This window comes from Manis pentadactyla, chromosome 1 (genome assembly GCF_030020395.1).
Source record: "Manis pentadactyla isolate mManPen7 chromosome 1, mManPen7.hap1, whole genome shotgun sequence".
NCBI classification, from domain to species: domain Eukaryota; kingdom Metazoa; phylum Chordata; class Mammalia; order Pholidota; family Manidae; genus Manis; species Manis pentadactyla.
Window position 1 is genome coordinate 116381382 of NC_080019.1, and position 22737 is coordinate 116404118.

Genomic DNA, 22737 nt, shown 5'->3' on the forward strand with positions numbered 1-22737 from the left:
TTTTTTCTATAAAGTCTGGTTAAGATAGTGATGTTCAAAAAGCTTGCACGTTTACCCACCCCTTTGTATGTGTTAAATACTATGGAGGTTGCAGGGATGAATCATGACTAGTCTTTGCCCTCAGTGAACTGACAGGGCACTGGGAATAGCTCAGAGCTTCCATAACAGTTGTAGTACTGGGCTGTGTGTGCTCAGGGCTACAGAGCTCAGAGATAGGAGAGCTCAGTGCAGGTGATGCTCATATGGTTGATTGAAAAGGAAGGGCAGAGGAGAGAAAAGACTCTTGTATATGGAGTGGACCCAACATGTTTGCACCAGAGGGAGGAACTGCTGAAATCAGAACTTCTAGACTCCTACATTGGGTCTAACTTCGAAGCGTTTCTTCATGCTCTGAGATTATTTCTTGTATATTCAGTTTCAACAAGAATAACAGTTAATGGATTTGCCAATTCAAACTAATTAGGAGTGTGCCATTTCATTTTCTCCAAATCTTTGAAACTCATGAGTTCTGATCACTCAAGCATGTGCATGGCCTGGGAGTGGGTGAGATGTCAAGAGGCCCACACACTGGGGCCTGGGAGGAATAAAGAGCTCCTCCTCAACTGCTCCTCTGTATCGTGGGTTTCTGATGTAGAGAATATCAGTATCCCACACCTGGACATCTACATCTGTCAGAAAACAGGGAGTATGCCCTCGAGTCCAGCAAACCTGGTCAACATCTCATCCATGGTATTTCCTAGATTTGTGGTCTTGAGCACATTATTTATTCTTACTTTATCTCTCTGAGGCCAGGTTTCCTCAGCTAGAAAATGGGAATAGTAGTAGCACCTTACAGAGTAAGATTAGACATAATGAATATAGATTTCTTAGTGCCTGGTGCATGAAGCTCAATAGATGTTAACTGCCTTCCCTTCTTCTTTATCAAAGACAGGCAAATGTGCCAAGACTCCCTGATCCCTTGATGGCCCTCATAAAATGAAGAAAGGGGTTTAAGATGAGGGAAGGTATAAATTTAGGGATGAAAAATCTTAAACCTCAGTTAAAGGAAGAGGATGGAAGGGAAAAATGATGCTTTTCAGAATGAGCTGTAAAATATGAAAAGAAAGGTATAAATTTTCATCTTCAGCCCTAGAAGCAGTTTAAGAATACAGCAGAAAACTACGGCATGGGAACTTGGTGGCAACTTCTGTTTGCAGGGGTTAGGAACAGCTAGATGCATGAGCTAGATTAGGATACTTAAAGGGTTTGGGAGAGAGCAGTTAGTCATTTGGCTGAATGTATTTAAGAAATTATAGTCCAGTTGGAGAAGGACTGGCCTCCCTGGGTGAATCAGTTTTAACTAGATAAAAATAGCCAACAGAAACCAACCTCACTAAAGAAGAAAAAAGAAAAAAAATCGTTTGATTTGATTGACTGACATTGTTTTGATCGGAGTGTGAAATCACATGCTGAGTTTAGTTAGATCAGAATGACATCCTGTTGCTCATGGAATCACATGCATTTATTCAGTGCTCCTACCATTTAGTAGGTGTGACTTTTAATATATAAATAGATCTACTCTCAAACTTACCTTTCTTCCACCTCCACCTCCACAACTAAGTAACAGAGATTTTCCTCATTTTTTCACTGGGAATGTCTTTCTCCACAATTAGTGAGCTTGATGATTGGCGTTACCTAATTTTGACCTCCTTTTCTCCTCCCCAAATTTTAATACCAAATCAGAAACCAACTTAACAGGTTTTATTTTATATTATCTCTCAGCTCCGTTCCTTCCTTATGACAGCAAACCCAGTTTCTCTCCTTGTGACAGAATCTCCAATTTCTGGACAACATACTCCTAACTGGCTCCAGCGTCTGCTTCTAGTCTTCATAAATGCTTCACTCCATTTCTGTCTACTCTGCACACGACTGCTTTAGCCTATAAAACCCATTAGTTTCAGTTATTTTCTTTCCCAATTATTTGCTTCTTTTTGACTATCAGTTGGTGTCCAATTCCTTTTCCAGGCATTCAAGATCCTCTACCATCTAATCTGAGCCAATCTCTCTCTAGTTTGGGGCAAGACAGTGAAACACTTGGGAATTCGGGGGGTATTGTCATCTATTCCTTCTGCTGACAACTAAGATTCTGGGATAAAAAGGAAACAAATGGTGTTGACACTGGTTATAGCTTTTTAGGCCATGATTTACCATATGCCCAAAGGGGAAGCTAATGTCTAGCAATGAAAAGTTTACATCTCATGAGCATGAGGGTCATGTATTTGCCTAGAGACTGATGGGGAAGAAGAACAAAGAGCTGGAATAATACCATGAATACTACTAAGTGTAGAAATGCTGGTAAAGCAAAGTCAAACGTGAGAGAGGAGGGGCCTCATGACACGTACACATATACACATATGTATATATGATTACAAAGAGTACTAGAAATTGCATTTATGGGTTGACATGTCTACACAGCAACATGATTTTAGATTCAAAATTGGTTTATGATGGGAATTCATAACCCTAAAGATAGAGCACCTGGAATATCTCATGAGTGAGCGAAAGGGTGGGGAACACTTTACCATGAGCATTTTCTACATGACCACTTAGCCACAGGTGACGTGGAGGGTGTATTCCTCACCACTACTATTCTGGCACATGGGTAGCTGGAGCAGGAAAAGGAACTTGTACTGGTTAAATGTTTGTAGAAAGCCGCATTTGGCTAAAAGTAGAGAATCAGACCAGTGGTTTTATTTCCCTTGCTGACATGGAGTAAAGAAGCTTAACTGGATAAACTCCCCTGACCCCCGTTCTGACCAACAGACACACCTCGCCTGGTGAAGCAGGTGGGACAGACATCTTGACAGAACTCAGAGGTCGTGATTGTCAAGAAGGAGAAGTCTGGTTGTAAGAAATAGCCAGGACTCTAGATTAAGGCAGAGGAGGAAAAAGGAATGGTTCTAAAAAAAAAAAACAACCCAAGGACTAACCATGGGTTTGTATCTGAAAAAGATATTTAGAATAAAGGAAAAAAAAGGCACACAGTCAAGGAATATGTAAGAAGTTGGCACAGACTTGTTGAGTCAAATTATGAAAAGTAAAAAGTGATCTTAAGATACTAAGTGACAATAAAGAACAACCATAACCAATTCCCCTCCCCAACCCACCAAACCATTTTTGGCCATAAAAGGTTGGGGGAAGTCTGGGAAGTGAACTGGTTAATTTTAGAGCAAGAAGAGCAAAGAACAGTTTGGTCTACTGTTTGGTGTCTGTAAGGATGACCAGTAGAACTTTCAGTGACCACTAAACCACTTTCCTTGTCTTTGGAGATTTGTGGAGAACACCACCACAAAACCAAAGGTTTAGAAACAAGCAACTCTGATCTTATTTTCATTACCAAAAAAAATGGAAGAATAGAGATTCTACAAACTATAAGCAGTGTGAGCATCTTAGTCTTAGCCAAGACTCCAAATCCAGTTAAAATGGTTTTAAAATAACAATCACATATATAATCTCATTACCTATAACCACAATTAGCATTTTGCTGTAAATTCTTTCTAGAATTTCCCATGTAAAGATGTATGCATTTCTTTTATGTAAAATTTTGAACTCCTTTTGATCTCCTCTTGACTTCTTTCATTTAGACAGCATGTGGTGACCATTATTTAGTGTTATTAAACATTCATCTACATACAATATTTTTTCCGTGGCTACATAGTATTTATAAATGGACCATAACTTATTACTTGTCTCCCATGCTGTTTATTTTTTTACTATTCATTTCTAATGGTTAGAGGCTATGATCTTCACTATTTCTGCTTTCAGGAGCTTGCTGAGGATTTATTTGTAACTTAACATATAATTAATTTTTGTAAATGTTTCATGAATCCTGGAAAAGAAATTTCATTTCTCTGTATTTTGGGTAGTATGCAGCATACATTCAATCATACTCATTATGTTACACAATTTCTGTATTTATATTATTTCTTTTTTGTTTACTTGATATATGGAAGCTCAAGCACAGCATTTTGAAATCTTTCACTGCTAATGGGTTATGGGTACAACATTAGTTTTGTATGTATCAATATTTATTGATGCATGAATTTCCATGACAGTATATCTTCACTGTGAATTGGACTCTTCATTTATACAAAACAACCTTCATTGTCATATTTAATGATATTTGCCTTGAATTGTATTTTGTCTTATATCAATATCATAACTTCTGCTTTAGTGTTTGTTTAACTGTTTGCTATCCTTTTTCTCATATCATTTTACTTTTAATCTTTGCACACCATTTGGTTTTAGGGATGATCACAGTAAACAATGTCTGGTCAAATTTTCGTTTTTGACACAATATGAAGCCCTTCATTAAAAATGGGTCATTTAGTTCATTTGTGTTAGTTATAACTGAGGTATTTGATCTCATCCTTTTCATGCTCCTCTTAATTTATTTTAATGCTTCCTTGTCATCTCCTTTATTTTCTCTTGCTTGTCATATGAAATGTTTTCTTAGACCCCTTGGTTTGGAAGACAGATTAGTGGAAAAAGGAATTCTTTAACTACTATTTTCTAAATCTAAATGTCAAGGATAAAATATCTCCTTTATAGTTGAACCAAGGAATTCAGAACATTACTATCTACCATCCCATCCTTTCCCACAGACTCCAGACAAACACTAATCTTTTTAGGCTTTTAAAAATGTAATCTGGAGTTTTGAATCCAGATTTGTTGCTTCATAATTTTTGTAACAATGCATATCTTCTCTTTGAATATATTTTACTTTTGCATACAATTTTAAAACTGGATTATTTAGACATCTCTTTTTTAATTGGCTTCAGGGCTAACTGCCTATCCTTTATAACATTACTTCCTCCATATACTTGATTTGATTTTCTATAGAATAAACTCTGCTAATTAGTTTCACCTAGTAGATTTTAATTTTGCTGTTGTTTTAGCTTCCTTGCAACCCTTCCCTATTTCATTCATATCTTTGCGTATCTCATTTCCATCTTGGCTGTTCTCACTCTCTTCTGATTTGTAAAAACCATGGCTTCTTGCCCGCTTAGGATTCTAGTCTCCTAAAATGTTCTTTTAGGTCCAGTTGGAGGAGTTTATTTAATTTCATTCTGTATGTTATTCTTTACTCCCTTATCTTGCATTTTCCTGAGTTCCTATCTGTTTTACTCTTTACTGATTCTTAAAGAAGGAAGCATTCTATAAACTTGATGCTTGTCAAATAACAGGTTTTAGGTCTTGTTTTCACTGAATGCTGAATGAGCAGTGGCAGGTGGATGTGCACCGATCCCAGGATATATCAAGTTTCTAGAATATATTATCCTAGAGTAACTCTACTTCAGCTTCATTTTCCTCTTACCACCAGAACAATTTCTACCTCTTGGAATATATTGTAATTTTCTTTACAGTGTAATAAAAAATTCTCAATATTTCATAATTATTTTAATAGACATATATTCTTTTTATTCTTGATGTGAAACTCAGTATATAACTATTACATCAAGTTCCTTATATCTATAAGATTATATACTTGTTTTTGTCAGTATGTTGAAGATTGGTTGACATACGTTATGATTGGAAATACTGATTGTATTTTGACAATTTTATTTTATATATTTTGATATTTACATTATTCAGAATAAAATATTCATGGATGGTATGTCTCCTAATGGGTTATACCCTTTAGCTACATATAATGCATCATTCTTCATTAAATTCTATTTTGTCTAATATTAATATTGTTCTCCTTTCTTTGGTCTTAATTTTCCTGGTATATCTATACTCTCTTTTTTTTGCTCCTTTCTGTCCCATTTCATTTAGAACAGTATATATTTAGAATTAGTTTCTGCCCAACCCATGTCTCTGTCTTTTAATAGAAACAATTAAACCATTCACACTTAATGTGATAATATGTTTGACCTCACTTCTATCATCTTATTTTATACTTTCTTTTTTTACTCTTGCTCTTTTCTTTATTAGTTTTTGACCTTGGCTGTAACATTCCAAATCTTCTGTCTAATTTTGAAGTTAAACATGACATTTCTAGTTTTATATTCATCTGTTCTCATTCTTATTTAAAAATGTCTTTAATATTCAACGTCTCCTGCAGTACAAAATTAGAAATTTAGTAGTTCATGGTTTTTTTCTGGAGTATTTGAGTTTTTAGGCCCAGATTATTAGTATTACATTTCTTATATATTTTTTTAGTAAGAATGATTTTTGACAACTGCATTGTTTCATAAACATATTAATAACATTTAAACACTAAGTCTGTGTTTGACTGGTTTCATTGTTCACCTCCTATCTTTTATATCATATCTTCTCATTCTCAAATTTTAATGTTTATTAATTCTCCCATAGATCAGAATGTTTTGGGTAAATATTTTTTTCACTAAAGGATTACAGTGGTCCACTTTCTGGGTACTTCTTTTGTAAGAGAATATTTGCCTTCTTCCTCACATATTACTGAATACAGAATTCTGATCACAGTCTTATTACTTCAAAATTCTATAGCCATTTACCAACTTCCTTCTGACATTTAGTGTTACAGAATGTCTGGCACATGCTTTTTTTTTAAATTGTTTTTCTGATTTTACACCAATAGATTTTTTGTTTATCCTTATAAATTAGCAACTTTCACCAAACTATATCTTTAATTTTCCCTGGTACACAATGAATATTTTTAATTGATATCAGGAAAGTAATTTCTTATATTTTTTTATTATAACTCGTCTTGCATTTCCTCTTCTCCTGAAAAATATGATATTTTAATATTTAAGGTGTTGAATTATAGTCTCCATTTTTTCACTCATTATTTAAGTTTTTATGTTTTCTACCGGTGCTTTGAGAATTTATACTCATTTTTAGTTTTTTGCAATGGTCAAATGTTCATGCATCCATTACATGATTTTAATTCTGCAAAATATTTTTCATTTTAAAGGAGGCAAAGTTTCCTAATTTTAGATTGCTCCCTTTCAATAGTTCCTGCCACATCCTCTTGAATCTCTGTAAACATATTTGGAGATTTTTGTAAAGGTTTCTCCCTTTTTTAAAAATAGTGTCTCTTATTTAGGGAAAAATTCGTTTTATGTTATTAGACGTCACCGTTCTTTTGAACTACTAAATCTTGTTTATATGAGCTTCTGTCATGTACTGACTGAGAGTGAGTCCCATGGCTCACGGCCTCATGTCCTGGCTGAGACATATCCGGGAGGCACTAATGTGACTGAGATGTGTTTCCCACCAGCTACTGCCTAGCACTCCTACAAGCCCCCGCTATATGTCTACTTTAAAAACGGTGGTAAAATATACATAAAATTTATGTTTATGATGATAAAATATACGGGACATTTACCATTTTAACCATTTTTAAGCATACAGTTCAGTGGCATTCAATACATTCATATGTGCAACCACTACCACCATCCATCCACAGAACTTTTTCATTTTTGTAAAACTGAAACTCTGTACCACTAAATGATAATCCCCTTTTCTCCCCTTCCCTAAGACCTGGAAACCACCATTATACTTTTTGTCTCTATAAGTTTGACTATATGAAATACCTCATGTGTGTGGAATCATGCAGAATTTGTCCTTTTGTGACTGGTTTATTTTGCTTTATATATATAATGCCCTGATAAGAGATTTGCCAGAGGAACTAAAAATTAAAAACCTTTGTTCTGAGGAATCACTGAAGGCACTTCTTGTTTAGCAATGGTTCTTAGCTTTTAAAGTAGACATACAGCAGGAGCCTGTAGGAGTGCTAGGCAGTAGCTGGTGGGAAACACATCATCTTCCCGGATATGTCTTGGTCCCTTGGGATCATTAAAAATACTCAGGCCCAGGCCCTGACCCCAGACCAACTAAATTAACATCTCCAGGAGTGGGACCCACAGTTAGTATTTTTGCAAAGGTTCCTAGATGATTTTTAACATTTTACCAGAGTTGAAAACCAGTGGTCTGGAGAAAAGGACCCTGTTTACAAATTTGTGAAGCTCTAATATGGAAGAGGAATACAAGTGGTCTGGTAACAAACCGCATGCTTGACCGTTCACCTAGCAGAAGTAACTTTGGTATAGCTGACTCACCAAGTTTCTACTGCTCAGTTATCAAGCCCAGACTCTCAACTCTGTAAGAAGTTGCTTCCCCTTATTAAGCAGTCATGGATCTTACAGATACTGACAATACATGTATGAAGATAAATGAAAATAGATACTCCCGTGATTTTATCAGCTCTCATGGTTTCATTGATGGTTATACTCACATGGCTTATAGCTTCTAGCATACTCATATAGCGCACGTGGTTATACGGATGACTCCCTAATCTGGGTCTCTAGCCACATAGCTCATCTATCAACCACATTTCCATCTGGATCTCTCACAGATACCTGAAATATAATATGGCCCAAACTGAATCATTATCTCCTCCTGCTCCTGTTCCTTGGTTATCAAGGTCAGTGGGACCACTGTCCTCCCAGAAACATGAGGTAGAAGTCTGGAATCTACCCTTGGTTCCTCCACCTCCCTCATGACCTTTGCATCTGATTCTGTCACTCCCTCCATCTACACCACATATTACCCCTCATATTATCCAAATTCCCACAAAAGCCTCCCAATGGGAGGCCCTGCTTCCTGTCTTCTCCCCTCCTAACACTGCAGTTGGAGGGATTGCTCTAATGTTAAAATTTGACCATGTCAGTTCCCTCTTAACATTTCTCAGTGGTGCCCCATTGTCTATGCGAAAAGATCCACACCCTTTGACTTAACAGACAAGATCCTGCTGCCCACATTTCCAGACCCATCACTTCTTGACTGGCAGTCATTGGATGGTAGCCAAGAACTGCCTCTGAGCTTTTGCTTATAGTTCCCTCTACCTAGAATGTATCACCAACACTCACTTCTTCACTAAATATCTACCCATCCTTTAAGTTTCAGCTAAAGCTCATCTACTCCAGAGATGATTACTTGACCTCCTTGGTCCGATACCACTGAGGCTGGGAGGATGATCCTCCTCTGAAGTTCATCTAAAGTTAATGCTATGAGATAATTCTTTCTGGTTGTTTTCCACCCAGCTTCTGGAAACCCAGTTGGTCCTACCCCCAGAAACTAGTCTATGCCTAGCACAGAAGGGGTGCTCAATATATATCTACTTATATAATGACAGCCAAATGACTAAGTAAGTCTCTTTAGGAGTGCATTTGACATGATTTGCACGATTTAGGGACTAGAAAGAGTGGGAGCTTTGGGGCAGGGAGGAAATCTCCCCAGCTATTGGAACATATGGCTACTGGCTTCGTAATGGTGGGGAAAGATCCCTTGGTATTAGCCAAAGCCTGCTGGACATCCTGGCATGAGAAAAGAGAGGAGACCAACATCACCAGTGGGTATCCCAGGGCCAGCTTTGGGGGATCATGGACATCCATTTCAGTGATACCTTGGGATGGGGATTGGTGTTACTGGATGAGAGTCTCCACTTGTGTGGCCATCAAGAATTCTGGAAGGAGCACTCTGGGCCTTTGGGAGATTGGGAGAGCCTTCTCTAGCTCCTTTACTTTAACTGAAAGGCAGGGGCACCGAGCAGCTGGTAAAGTGCTGTAGGCTCCTGTCCCGGAGAAGAGAGGTAGAGAAATTCAGCAAGGAATGAAAATATTAAAGGCCAAACATTTCAAGTATTTCAGCATGTAAGGGTCAAAGTGGCTTTGCTGACCTCCAGCTCTTTATGACTTTCACACCAGATCAGGAAAGTGAAAACTCAGTTCTTCTATAGAGGATACTGTTTATGCCTTAATTGAGGAGAGACCTCTTCATTCAGATCACACAGAAAGGAGCGATGGGACCAAATGGCTAGCTGAGCAGGCATCTGCTCTGCGCCATTGAGTTTCATCCTGCGTCCCGTTTCTTGCCAGAGCAGATTCTTCTAGATCCCACAGCCTCTGCTTTGGTGAAATCACACTACTGAAATAAGGCTGGTGATATCCACACTCACTGTCACACACCTGTGACGGGAATCAGGAGAGATCATGGATATGAACACGTTGTTATATTCTAAGTGTACTACATATGCAAAAGATAGTTATTGTTGTGACATTATTTTAGAAATAGTTTCTTACTTAAACCTTTTCTTTCTGTGCTCCTGCCTTGCCTTGAAGACCTTTTGGTTTAATTTCCTACTTGTAGAATAAGAGCCCTTAAGCTCTCTCTTTCTTTCTCCTTTATTTCTTTTTATTTTGGTATCCTTAATATACAATGAGCAACATCATTGTGGTTACTGGATTCCCCCCTATTTTCAAGTCCCCACCACATACCCTATTACAGTCACTGTCCATCAGCATAGTAAGATGCTATAGAGTCACTACTTGTCTTCTCTGTACTATACTGCCTTCCCCGTGCCCCACCCCTACAATATGTGTGCTGATCGTAATGCCTCTTATTCCCCTTCTCCCTCCCTTCCCACCCACCCTCCCCAGTCCCTTTCCCTTTAGCAACTGTTAGTTCATTCTTGGGTTCTGTGAATCTGCTGCTGTTTTGTTCCTTCAGTTTTTGCTTTGTTCTTATGTTCTACAGATGATACTTTGATCATTTGATACTTGTCTTTCTCTGTCTGGCTTATTTCACTGACTATTATACATTCCAGCTCCAACCATGTTGTTGCAAATGGTAGGATTTGTTTTCTCCTTATGGCTGAATAATACTTCATTGTGTATATGTACCACATCTTCTTTATCCTTTCATTTAGTGGTGGACACTTAGGTTGCCTCCATTTCTTGGCTATTGTAAATAGTGCTATGATAAACATTGGGGTGCATGTGTCTTTTTCAAACTGGAATCCTGCATTCTTAGGGTAAATTCCTAGGCATGGAATTCCTGGGTCAAATGGTATTTCTATTTTTAGTTTTTTGAGGAACCTCCATACTGCTTTCCACAGTGGTTGAACTGTTTTACATTCCCACCAGCAGTGTAGGAAGGGTTCCCCTTTCTCCACATCCTTGCCAGCATTTGTTGTTTCTAGTCTTTTCTCTTTCTTTATCCTTTTAAATCATGATGCCAGGAAAGAATCTTCAATTTTCACTTAGGCATCAATGACTTAAGAGGTTAATTCCAAAAGGAAACTGAACATTTATACATAAAACAAAGCCTATGCTTCTTCAGAAATGAAAATGAAAAGGAGTTATGCCCTGGGAAAGCTTTGGGAAAGAGTGGGAGACCTTGGGGTCTGTCCTGGATATGCGACCCCATGTAAGGCACATCTACTTTAGAAAGAGGATTCTTCATTTTAAGATGAATGCCAGATACTCTTTAGGCTCCTTCCCTGATCTCATCTTCTGTGATGCTAGAGACTCTTAGATCTACCTCAAATTAAAATGTCTTTGGCCTAACTGAATAATACTTCAGGATGCTAAGAAAACATGCAACTGAGATCACTACTCCTCTTAATTTGTTCAGAATCATTAAGAAAGGCACTACCACCACTATACATTGCCATCCCCACCACAACTGCCACTGTCACCACCACCATTATCATCACCATCACTGCCATCTCCGTCACCACTGCCACAATTGCCATGACTCCCAACAACATTATCGCCATGACCACCAGCGCCATTGCTACCTCAACAGCCATCCCCACTCACCACCACCATCACCATCACTATCGCCACCACAACCACTTCATGGCAAAGACAGTTCTGTTTTTAAAAGTGGGAAAAATAATTTATGAAAATGCTTAACTTGGGAGCTGATGTTAATCCCAGAAAACAATCTGGAATAGGATGTGGAATGAACTTTTACAATTGAAGCCATGATCTCTAAGAACCAAAAAGGGTTAATTGAAAGTAGTTTATGTCAGGCTAATGGCTTCTTTGACAACATTATTGGCAGACAGATTAGGGAAATACCAGTGATAAAGAGAATCTGGACTTTATCAGGACCTCTGATAATACTCCTGATAATCTTTTGAAAATGAAGAAATATGGGCTGAGTAATAATACAAGAAGTTGAATACGTTTTCTAAAAGACTATTGTTTACTTATTGAATTAACATCTATCTTTAGGGAGCATATGTGGAATGCCTCAGAATCCTGTAATGTTCGTCATGTTTATTGATGACTTAGTTGAAGAGGTCACACTCATCAGACCTGGGGATGATGGGAAGCCAGATGGAAAGGACAATAACTACACCAGACAACATAATCAAAGCCAGAACTATTTGGGCAGGCTGGCAGGATAGACTGAACTGAACAAGATAAATATGGGAATAAATGCAAGGGCTCTGTATTTGGGTCTGGGATAGCATCAGTATAAGCATGGGGGTGTGGGCCATGTGGTACAGTTCAAGAGCAAGCTAAAAAAAGTTGGATTTTTCTAGTTGGTGTTAAGCTCAACAGGTATTCCTGGTATAGATTCCTAATTCAACTTTACAGAATTTTAACAGAAATATGAAATGTAGATGGAAGGAGGTGATAATCTTACTCTACTTGATGCTTGTTAGGCTTCCCTTGAAATTTTGTATTTTATTCTTTAAGAATAAAGAAATTAAAGACAAGTAGAGAGGGAGTGATAATGATAGTGAGGAATTGGAGCCAGAGGCCTATGAGATAGGTTGGAGCCTTGGAAAGGGCACTGACCAGGGAGTTGGAAGCCACATTACATCACGAATTGGCTGTGAGATCCTGGGCAAGTCAGTGTGTCTCCCAAAGCTGGTGAAGGCCCTCCTTTAGGAGAACCATTGCAGTAGTGGTTGACTGACCTGCTCTTCTAGGTCATGTCCCTCTGGACAGGCCACACTACAGGGGTTCCTTCCTCCCTACCACACCCATCCAGGGATAAAGCCTCTTGAGCCTCCTAAGCAAAATTTTGCGCTCTTTAAAGCCATTAGCATTCATAAGTTGTACCAATTATTTCACTTGGGAATCCTTTAAAAGCACCCTTTCTCTGATTTCCTGGGAAGAATATGATGGCAATTCACAACTCCACTACTACATATGACATTGATTGAGGTACTAAAGCAAAAGGCCTAAAAGAATAGGTTTTGAAATCATAGGGGCCTAAGTTAAAATATAGCCTCTCCGCTCACTTTATGACCACTTATTTAAACTTTCTGAGACTCAGTTTCCGTTTCTGTGACTCTCAGGCTCATAGTGATGTGGATATTAAGTGAGACAAAGCATGTACCAAATAAAGCACAATGTGGGGCACCAAGTAGGGGCCCAATAAATGGTAGAGCTAATATTACTTCTCCATTTATTACCACCATCCCTCCTCTTTCTTTCTCTCCCTCATCTTCCTCTGGGCCAGGCACTGTGCTGGTTGCAGGGAATATGGTAGAAAACAAGATTCACATCCCCTGCCTGCACAAGCTTACAAGCTAAGCACTGCTCAGTTGAACTTTCTGCAATGATGGACATGTTCTTTATGTGCATTCTCCAGTATGGTAGACCAAAGCCATATGCAGCAATTAAGCACTAGAAATCTGACTGGCATGACTGGGGAGCTGAATTTTAAGTTTGAGTTAATTTCAAAGAATTAAATGTAAATAGCAATTGCTCCCGGTGAAAACAGCACAGTTCTGGACACCTTTCAGTTCCATTTCTGAGACTGACCTGACTGAGGAGAAAAAAAAGATGCATCAAAAGGGAAATGCACATGAAGCACTCAGTGCATTACCTGCAAAATTATCTTCATTGTCATTCATCACATTTCAAAGTCTGTTGTGCATAAGGTCCACCTCAGGTGTAACACCAGCTGGACCTTCAGGGAGCTCACAGTTTAATGGGGCTTGTAAAGCTAAGTAAGCTCACTGCCCCAAGGTGAGCATATACACAGGCACTATGTGTGCACCATAACTCAGAGGAGCAGTTGGGAAAGGCTTCTAAGAAGGATGATTGGAATAGACCTGAGCCAAACCTTGACTAAGTAGATCTCATAGTGGGGGCTCAGTTGATACTCCATTGCAACAACAGACTGTACTCCAGGGTGACCAAGTTCAGTGTGGATGGCAGAGGTGGCTACAAGGCAAACATGGCCTTGGGGGAAACTCATAGCTAGGACCAATTTGTTTTCTTGGAAAAATTTCCCTTTGTGTCTTTCTGTATTGTCTAATCCAGTTTCTCTCCTGCAGCCACACTTTCTTCACCTGTAGACATTTTATGATAATGTGTATTTTTTATTGTTTTATTAGTAGTCACTAACCTTGAGTGATTGCAGGTTGTGGGGTGTGGGGAATGGCGTTGTGGGCAGATGAACTCTGTTACATATCAGGTGACATCAACGCCCACTGTGGTTTGGTTGTGGAATTCCAATACTTGGTGTGAATGAACAGCTCTATGAATATGGCCAGTATGTGAAGAAGCCGTCATTGATTGGTTGGGCTGGCTGAAGCTGGGTGGAGTAGTGATGCACATTCATAGGAGAGAGGGCTATTCTAATCACATGTGTGGAGCAGTGGGATCTTATGTCCACTTACATATTCAGGCAATAGTTTCATTGTTCAAAGTTAATATGTAATGTCTAGCCAGAGAATTCTGCAAGTGACACACATTCAGATAAAAGCAGGTACAGCTTTATACTGTATGGTTTCCATAATCACCCTGTGTGTGTATAAAGCTGGATGATATGTGTGATTCCTTCTCTATGAGGCCAGGAGGATGCTCATGCGGTCTGGCTTGCTCATGTGAGTCTCTGGTCTGTTTGAGTCCTTATTAGAGTCCCTGATTTGACTGTGGTAGAGTTGCCTCTGGTGGATGGAAGTATACATTAGCCTTTTCAAAAAGCAGCTTGTCATATATATCAGGAGTCTTGAAACATTCATGTCCTTTGGCCCAGTGATTCTATTTCTGGGAATCTATCCAGAGGAAGTACTGGGACATGTGTGCAGCAAAGATTTTGACCAGGGATGTCGTGCAGTTATTTGTAGTTGCTAGAGACAGGAAGCACTTTGAATCAGTAACAGCATAATAATATGCAGCCATGAAAATGATGTTCATGAAGGACTTTTGCTATGGAAAAAAGAGGATAGTAGCTAGAGAGGCTAAGCAACTAATTACCCAGTAGTCAGAAACCTGGGTTTTAATCTTGGCTCTGCCACTGGCTAGCTGTGTGACTTGGGCAAGTCAACTGAAGTCTGTGGTCCTGCCTCAGAGAATCTTCTGAGGATTAAATGACACACTGAATATAAAATACTTCATACTTGCAAAGTATATTTATTAGGTATTGGATAAATGTTGGCTCTCTTTAAATTGTATGATTTCAAGGCATAAAACTAGATGGAAAGGAAATATGCCAATATATTAACAGTGTGGAAACTGTGTGGTGGAATTGCAGGTAGTTTGATTCTCTGCATACTTTCCTCAACATCCCAAATTTTCTACATTAAACATGAATTATTTTTATACTAAAAGAAGATATCACGGTGATATAATACAATAAGGTATTTTTTAAAAATAGTTTTACCACAACAAGACAATACTTCCCCTTCCTCTTCCCCCTTCCCCTGCAGGGGAAGAGCTGGGGGAGGCCTCCTCCCCCAGGGATGAGGAGGAGAGGGAAGCCCTGATGCTTTAGGGGTTCTTCCTCTGGCCTCACAAGCTCAGGGTGGAGACCTCTGGGATAACGGGGTTGGCAGAATCCTCCACTGCTTGTTGAAGGGGCTTTGCCAGTTGGGGGAAGTTGGAACAGATGCCCTTAGTGTCTCCTGTCTCTGAGAGACTAGATTCCAAGGTGCTCTCATGTTTATCATTTTTTCCCCTTTCTTGGTTGATCTGAACCAAAGACTGACATAAAAGAGTAAGGTGGTAAAGATTAATCTACTTGCTACCCACCCCAAGCCCATCCTAGGAAAATACCTGTGATAACGCCTACAGTGCTTTACATAAACGTACAAGGTGATTGGCAAAGAAAAGACAAATCATCGGTGCAACAGGAAGTTAGCTTGGTTGCAGCCGCATTATTTAGTTAGTACAGTTTATATTTTAAACAGAATGGCTGGCAGATTCAGCCCTTTTTAAAACGGCAAAAGACTTCGTCCCTTTCCACGTTAGGACTTGTCCCTGGAATGAGAAGGGCATAAAGCACAAAGGGGTGTGTGTGTTAGTTCGCGCGCGCGCGCGCGCGTGTACACGTGACCAAACAGTGAAGGCATTTGCCCCCTGTGATCTAATGTCCTTCATTGACAACTAGGATCCAGCAAGTGGCTCTGTGGGTTGTATTTTAGACAAAGAATCCCAGGCACTGAAAAAACAAAGTCGTCCCCCGCATTCGAACCTTAGGGGCAGTTCCTGGTCCTGTGTCCTGACCGCTGCCGCTCACCGGTGACTCCTCGGGGCCACACCTCCAAGACCCAAGGTGCGATCTCCCAAGCCCGCTAAATGACAGAATGACAAACAGCCCTCGCGGGTCCTCCTCCGCACTGCTAGGTTATCATATGCTAATGAAGCTGGAGGGGCCGGCGGAGACCGCCGTGCCTGCCCGTCTGCCTTCAGCGCGCGAGCGGATCGGCCTCTCGCGCGCGCCACTGCGGCGCAGCCACCTCTCAAGGCGCGCTACCGCAGACCCTCTTGAGGGGGTAGGTGGGGAGGGGAAGGAGCCGTGCCCGGAACTCTGAGTTCCGCAGCTGCATAGCTCACAACTGCTAGATGCCTCCTCGCTCCAGTCCCGTGCTTTCCACTGCAGCGTTGGCGGGGAAGGGGGCGGCGCAGCACAATCTCCTGCAGGGCTTTCTCAAACTCCGCAGCCCCCTCCCCAAATTCTAGTCCACTTGTCCTGAGGAAGAAAATCCCAGACTAGGAAGGGTGAAGTGGACTGTTGGAGTTTTCAAAGCCCAACAGGTGATACTAGACGCGCACCGCTGTAGACACACACACACACACACACACACACACACACACACACACACACACACACATCTTGTGACCCCGAGACTAAACAGGTCAGGTTTACATTCTCTCCCTGATCTTCCTCTCCTTTCCTAGCTTATTTTTGCCAAGGTGTCTCTGTTCTCTTCAGTTGCCCTTTAGGCTCTGAGCTCCGGGGCTTCGTGGACTGCCCCAAAGTCCTGGAACCCTGTGGGACGGCCAGAAGCTTTGGCGGCCAGACGTTAGGAAAACTATCCCCCACTGCTTGCGGCCCTGTGCACCCTGGAGCGCGAACTGGATACCAAAAAGCCAAGGTAAGTCTAGGCGGGGAGAAATCTGACCAGTTGCTTCAGCAAACTGCTTGGAGCAAAGCGGCCTCCCGCCCGCACACCTTTGCGGTTTGGAAGGCCCTCCCAATCGAAGAGGGAGCCGATGCCCCACCCTGTGCCGCTCCCGTGCCCTCACCCTTCCAGAGGGGCATCTCCTTCTGCAGGGGCTTTGGGGCAAGTGGCACCGTCAGGGTGGGCGCAGTGGCCTCGGCTGCAGCCGCTTCCTCTGGCCACAGTACTGCCTCCCGTTTGCCCTAAATTTCAAGTTGCTGCAGCCCGCGTCCCCCAGCCGGAGACCCTCTCCGCTGCGCCGGCCACTGTCTTACCTCGTCATGCAACACTTGGTTGCGCGGTTTCCCGGAGCGCTCCTTCCTCGGAGCTTATTCCCTTACTTGGGAGGAAAGAGGAACCGAGAGACAGAGAGGGGACCAAAGCTGTCGTCCGGGCGTCTTCCCGCTCCCTCAGCCCTCTCAGAGAGGGAGATGGCAGCCAGAGCGGGCGCCAGCAAGCCCGGGTGGCCCGGCTGGGGTTAGGCAGCGCCGGGGTCTTCTGCCTGCTCGGTCGCCACGGCTCAAAAGCAGTCTGTAGCGGCCGTCCGCTACTACGGCACTGCGGCGCCCTGCCCCTAGCCGCTTGGTAGGTCCAGCTGCCACTCTCACCGCGAGCCCTGCCCCCGGGCGCAGAGCCCGCCCACGCCACACACCCGTGCGCGCGCACACACGCGCCACACACAAACACGCGCGCGCACACGAATGCTGATCGGCTCCTTTGGCACCCGCGCCCTTTTGGTGTGACTTGGGCGCGGGCATCGTTTGGGCACGTCTCACAGATAGGGCTTCAGTTTGGGAGGAGTTGTTCAAGGTTTAGGGGTTAGGAGAGGGTGCAGCAGTGGTGAGCTCGGCAGGCACAGAGACCAGCTCACTCCGAGACGGAGGACAACTGTTTGGCAAATAAAATACCCACCGGGCATTTCCGTATCCAACCAGGGTGTAGGCTGCCTTAATACCTTGACCAAATCAGACAAAAAATAAAAATAAAAAATCGGCAAGTTCTTTCCGTTTTCCAGGAGCTCCATGTCTCTATAGCCTCCAATCACTGCCCTTGCCCAGGGGCATATTTCTGACAGCTCTCACCCTGGTGGCTAGGGATTGGAGAGTGCTAAACTTGAAAATATTTCCCCCTCCACAGGTATAATGGGGACCATCACAGATCACCAGAATTGGGCTCTGATCTCTGGATCAGGTCTCAGGACTGAGGGTTGTTAATTTCCTCTCTTTTTTTGCATTCAGGTGAACATGGACTGTTTTACTTCACAGCAAACAGACCACTTTGTATTTTCAAAATGTGGAAAAATACAGGAACGAAGCTGGGGGTGAGGGGCAAGGGATGAAGGCCAACATTGGCCAAGGCACTGTGACTTGTTGCTTCTCTTTCCATGAAGTACATCCTGCAAGGGGTGGTGGTGGTGGTGACACTGTCTCAGGCATGTCATATCAGGGGATGACTTCTGTCCATTTCACACCACTTTAGAGTCATTGGAAGTGTGGACTCTCATCTGTAAAATATGTGGAGTTTACCAGTTTCCCCAGGTCAGGACTGCAGCCAAGGAAAGCTTTCTGCAGATATAGAGGCACCAAGGGGTCCTGGGTGCCTGGGCATTTGGGGACGAAGTCTCAAACATGAATGTCAAGCAGCCCCGAGGACCCTGATGGTCAGTGTCCATATTGGACCATCTACAGGCAGACTAATGGGACAGATGAGAACCTGAGGCTCAAACATTTCCCCAGGGTTCCACCTGGCAATGAAGGCCGAGCCAGTACCAGAACCCCATGTTCACAGTTCATCTTACCATTCAGGATTCATTCTGTCACCCTGGGTTGTTGCTCAAAGTTTCCTTCAGCTGGACTGAAATAATCCTGGTGAGGATGCTGTCAATGTTATTCTTTTATCATTTTTTGTTCCCCTTTCACTTACTGACTCACCATTTCACAGCTACCTACTAAGCTCCTACAATGTCTTCAAGCACTTTCCCCTGACCCTAGTCCTGGGCCTTACTTGGGAAGAAAGGAAAGGCAAGAGACAGAAAGGCTTAGAGCTGCCCCTGTACCCAGTAGAGAAGAAGGCTGGTCACAGGCTCACTTTGCATAGCTTTGCTGTGCTAGGTTGGATGAATGTAGAAGACATAATCCTTGCTTTCTGAACTATTATCCTCTGTTAGGTGGAGGAAAACACATACATGTCATAAAAAAAAATTCCGGTTCAATCCACTTCTGACTCCTTCTAAAGAAGGTGAAACTGAGGGAGCATCTATATTGGGCTGAACATCGAGATGGATTTGGAGTTGCATGCCTGCAGGTAGTGGGTGAGGCAGTATTGAACTAGAACAGTAAGGAAATAAACTGGATGGGAGGAATGAGGAAAGCACACAGAGATATAGTGCAGAGATGCAACCTTCCTGGGCATGCATTGAGGAAGAGTAATGAGAGAAACTCCCAGAACAGGACTGTCACGCAAGGATTTGGAGGACGGGTGTGCTTGCAAAGATTGGTAAATAGTTTGCTGAGGCTGGGGTGGGGGTGTATGAAGTCCCCACTCTTCACCCTTCCTATGAAATAAATCATTTGTAAAGGCAGTATTGTTCCCCAATTTGTTTGTGAGTTGATGCCTTTGGGGAACTGAGGGTGCTGCTGAGTTCAGCATCTGGGTTGATGCAGGGTGAGTTACAGAGAAGCCTGAGTGAAGAGAGGCCACTAAGTTCCATGCTAATACCATGGGAAGAAAGGGTTGTAATAAAGGCGGAAGCTGTGTGGAAGGCAGGGAGCACTGGGAAGGGATGAGGCATCACGCACAGTTAGGTGGCTGGAGACACGGAGTGTGTAAGGCTTGTGAGGGACTTGAAAGGTGAGGAGGGGTCTGACACAAAGACCAGAGGACAAGGGCACTCCACGCTGAGGAAAAACAGAACACTAAAGGAGGACAACCCATGGTGAGATCTGGGCGATCGGGAGGAGAAAGGAAGGTCCGGGATCATATTATGGAAGGCCCCCAGGGTCCCTGCCAGCAGTGTAGACTTCAGGCTCTGAGTACCGAGGAGCTGTCACATGCATTTTTGGTTGTTTGGGTTTGGTTTTGACAGAAAAGGGGCTGGGAAACAAGCTGGCAAGCCTCTGATGCCAGCTTTCCCAAGCGAAGCCTTCCCGCCAGAAGGGAGAGCAGGGAGAGATCTTGTTGCTGCCCTCACGAGGAGCCAGAGCCCAGGTAGTGCAGGTGGCTCACTCACAGGGAGCCCAGCCAAAGGGCTGAAGTCCAGCCCACACTCCACTAGCCCAGCCATGCAGCCTGGCAGAGCCCCATCTGCCTGCAGGAAGGGGTGGCTTTTCTCTAATTTGCACAGAGGCTTGGCTTGAGCTGGGCTGACAGAGACCCTGGCTGTGGAACTTTGGCTGATGAAGCAACAGTGAGCAATTGCAGATTTACTGAATATTTGCTGTGTGTGCAAAGCAAGGGTAAAGTGAAAGAGTCTTGAAGTCAGGAGTAGCTATGAGCCTGAGTGTATCTCTGCTCTTTGCTGACACTCCAAGATGTCCTATGGGGTGCAGAGGAGGAAGCTTACTTTGTCCCCTCAGAACTCCACAATCCCATTGGCTATAAAACAAACATGCAAAACAATTAAGAAGCAGGCATAAATATGCAAAGAAGTAAAAAGCTAACTTTTTCAAACAATAAGGCTTCTCTCTCACTTACCAACTTCACATTTCCCTGTATGGCCCCGGAAGATGACTGGTTAGCCAGAGACGGGTAAGATTCCTCAAGGGAGGAACAACCTAAGACAGGCACAGTCGCAGGGGGGCCATCAGGTGAGAAAATGGGGATCAACAGAGGTGAGGCTTAGAACCTCACCCCCCCGTTCTGAGAGAAATCTTCTGCATACGTGGATGTTTTATTGCCCTTGTCTAGCTTGGATTAACACATAGTCTACAGGCACACACCTGATCATCTACATGTGCTCTCTTACAACACTAAACTATGTTTTCTACCTTTATCTTGTATCTACCTACCACTTCAGCATTTTATTAAAAATAATAATAATAAAGAGAGAAATGTGGTATCCACATATAAATCAAGTATAAAAACCAAATGAGTATTCATATTTGAACTGACTGTTTATAGTTCATAATGCATGAGCAAAACCGAAAGTTTCTGTGATGACTGCCCTTGTACTGTTCACTATGTAACTTATTCATTATGTAAGAATTTGTTCTACATGTAAAAACTTGTTTGTTATGCCTCAGAAGATTGGAGACTGACAAAAATTAGGCTTGGGGTGGAATAATGATTGTGCATTGAGCATTGACTCCCCTATACAGAATTTTATTGTCGTTAACAACCATTTGATCAATAAATATGAGAGATGCCCTCACAAAAAAAAAAAAAAAAAAAGGACAGACTTCCAATGGTAAAATAAATTAGTAACCGGGATGTAATGTATAGCATAAGGAATATAGTCAAGATATTGTAACAGCCTGGTAGGGTGATAGCTGGAACCTAGAATTATGTATATAAATGTTCTACCACTGTGTTGTACACTTGAAACTCATGTAATGTAATACTGTGTGTCAACTACCCTTCAATAAAAAATAATTATTAAAAAAAAAAAAAAAAACAATTAAGAAGCAACAAAAGACAATAGAAAATCAAGTGCTAAATTACACAGGGAAGATTCCTAGAGTGTGAGAAGGAAGAACTTCTCTGGGCTTGAACAGTCAAGGAAGGTTTCAGGTGTGAGGACATCTGGGCTTCCGAGAGGAGCGTGTGTTGGCTCTGGATTAGAGAACAGAGTTGAGAACAAAGGGATGGATACAGGGAAGCTGGAGGCCTCTGAGCCTGGACTTTTAGCTCCTGTGACCACTCTAATGCCATTCCCAGTCATAGCCCAAGTGCTCTGGTGAGTCACCCTTGTTTCTGAGAGACAGGGCATTTTTGGATGTTTAACTGGCTTGACACTTTACATTCTCTGAGACTTTAATGTTGGCAGCTCACGCTTGCCATGTTGCTCTGGGAACACATCATCCAAGCTGGCAGCTGATGCCTGTTCTCCATTGCCAAGGCAAAGCCAGGGCTGAGTCAGGCACCTGTGTCTGGAAATTTTTAAGTCAAACTATCTCTGGCAAGCTGCATGAACAGCTTGTGACACTGCACAGCTGAGGTCGCAGTGGTGGGTCAGTGACTGGGGACCAGGAGACCTGGGCTCAAATCCTTGCTCGGGGACGCAGTTCACCTTTCTGGGACTCACTTCTCTCATCTACAAAACGAAAAGATCGCACCAGATTGTTTCCACACTGCCTTCAACCTAATATTTCATAATGAATAGAATCTTTCCATTTTATGAAACAAGTATAGGTAGGGGACTGATATTAGCCAAGTCCCAACCTTAACTTTCCTCTTGGCTTTGATTGTGAAGGTTGTGCTTGAAAGAGATTGTGAGACTGTGGGATGGGGACAGAAGAAATAGGAAGCTCAGCTCCTGGTCCCAGTCTTGTCACAAACCAGATTTGTGGTCCAGC

General features: G+C 42.2%; 1 protein-coding gene and 1 long non-coding RNA gene across 10 annotated transcripts in view; one reads left to right on the top strand and one right to left on the bottom strand.

Moving 5' to 3' along the window:
• The window catches only part of DGKG (diacylglycerol kinase gamma), a 198697-nt gene extending 180873 nt beyond the window's left edge, over positions 1-17824 (bottom strand). For 5 of the 9 annotated variants that reach the window (XR_008997165.1, XR_008997166.1, XM_057500889.1 and 2 more), the window contains exon 1: positions 17500-17822. The gene's annotated coding sequence lies outside the window, so the exon portion shown is untranslated. Of the gene's footprint in view, positions 1-17499 lie in introns of all 9 variants that reach the window. The other 4 variants (XM_036875162.2, XM_036875160.2, XM_036875158.2 and 1 more) reach the window with 2 other exon arrangements.
• Positions 15202-19737, top strand: LOC118907011 (uncharacterized). Its single transcript, XR_005022657.2, has 3 exons — positions 15202-16555; positions 17007-17158; positions 18463-19737. It is a non-coding gene; the product is annotated as an uncharacterized LOC118907011 (long non-coding RNA).
• Positions 19738-22737: the final 3000 nt, after the last annotated feature.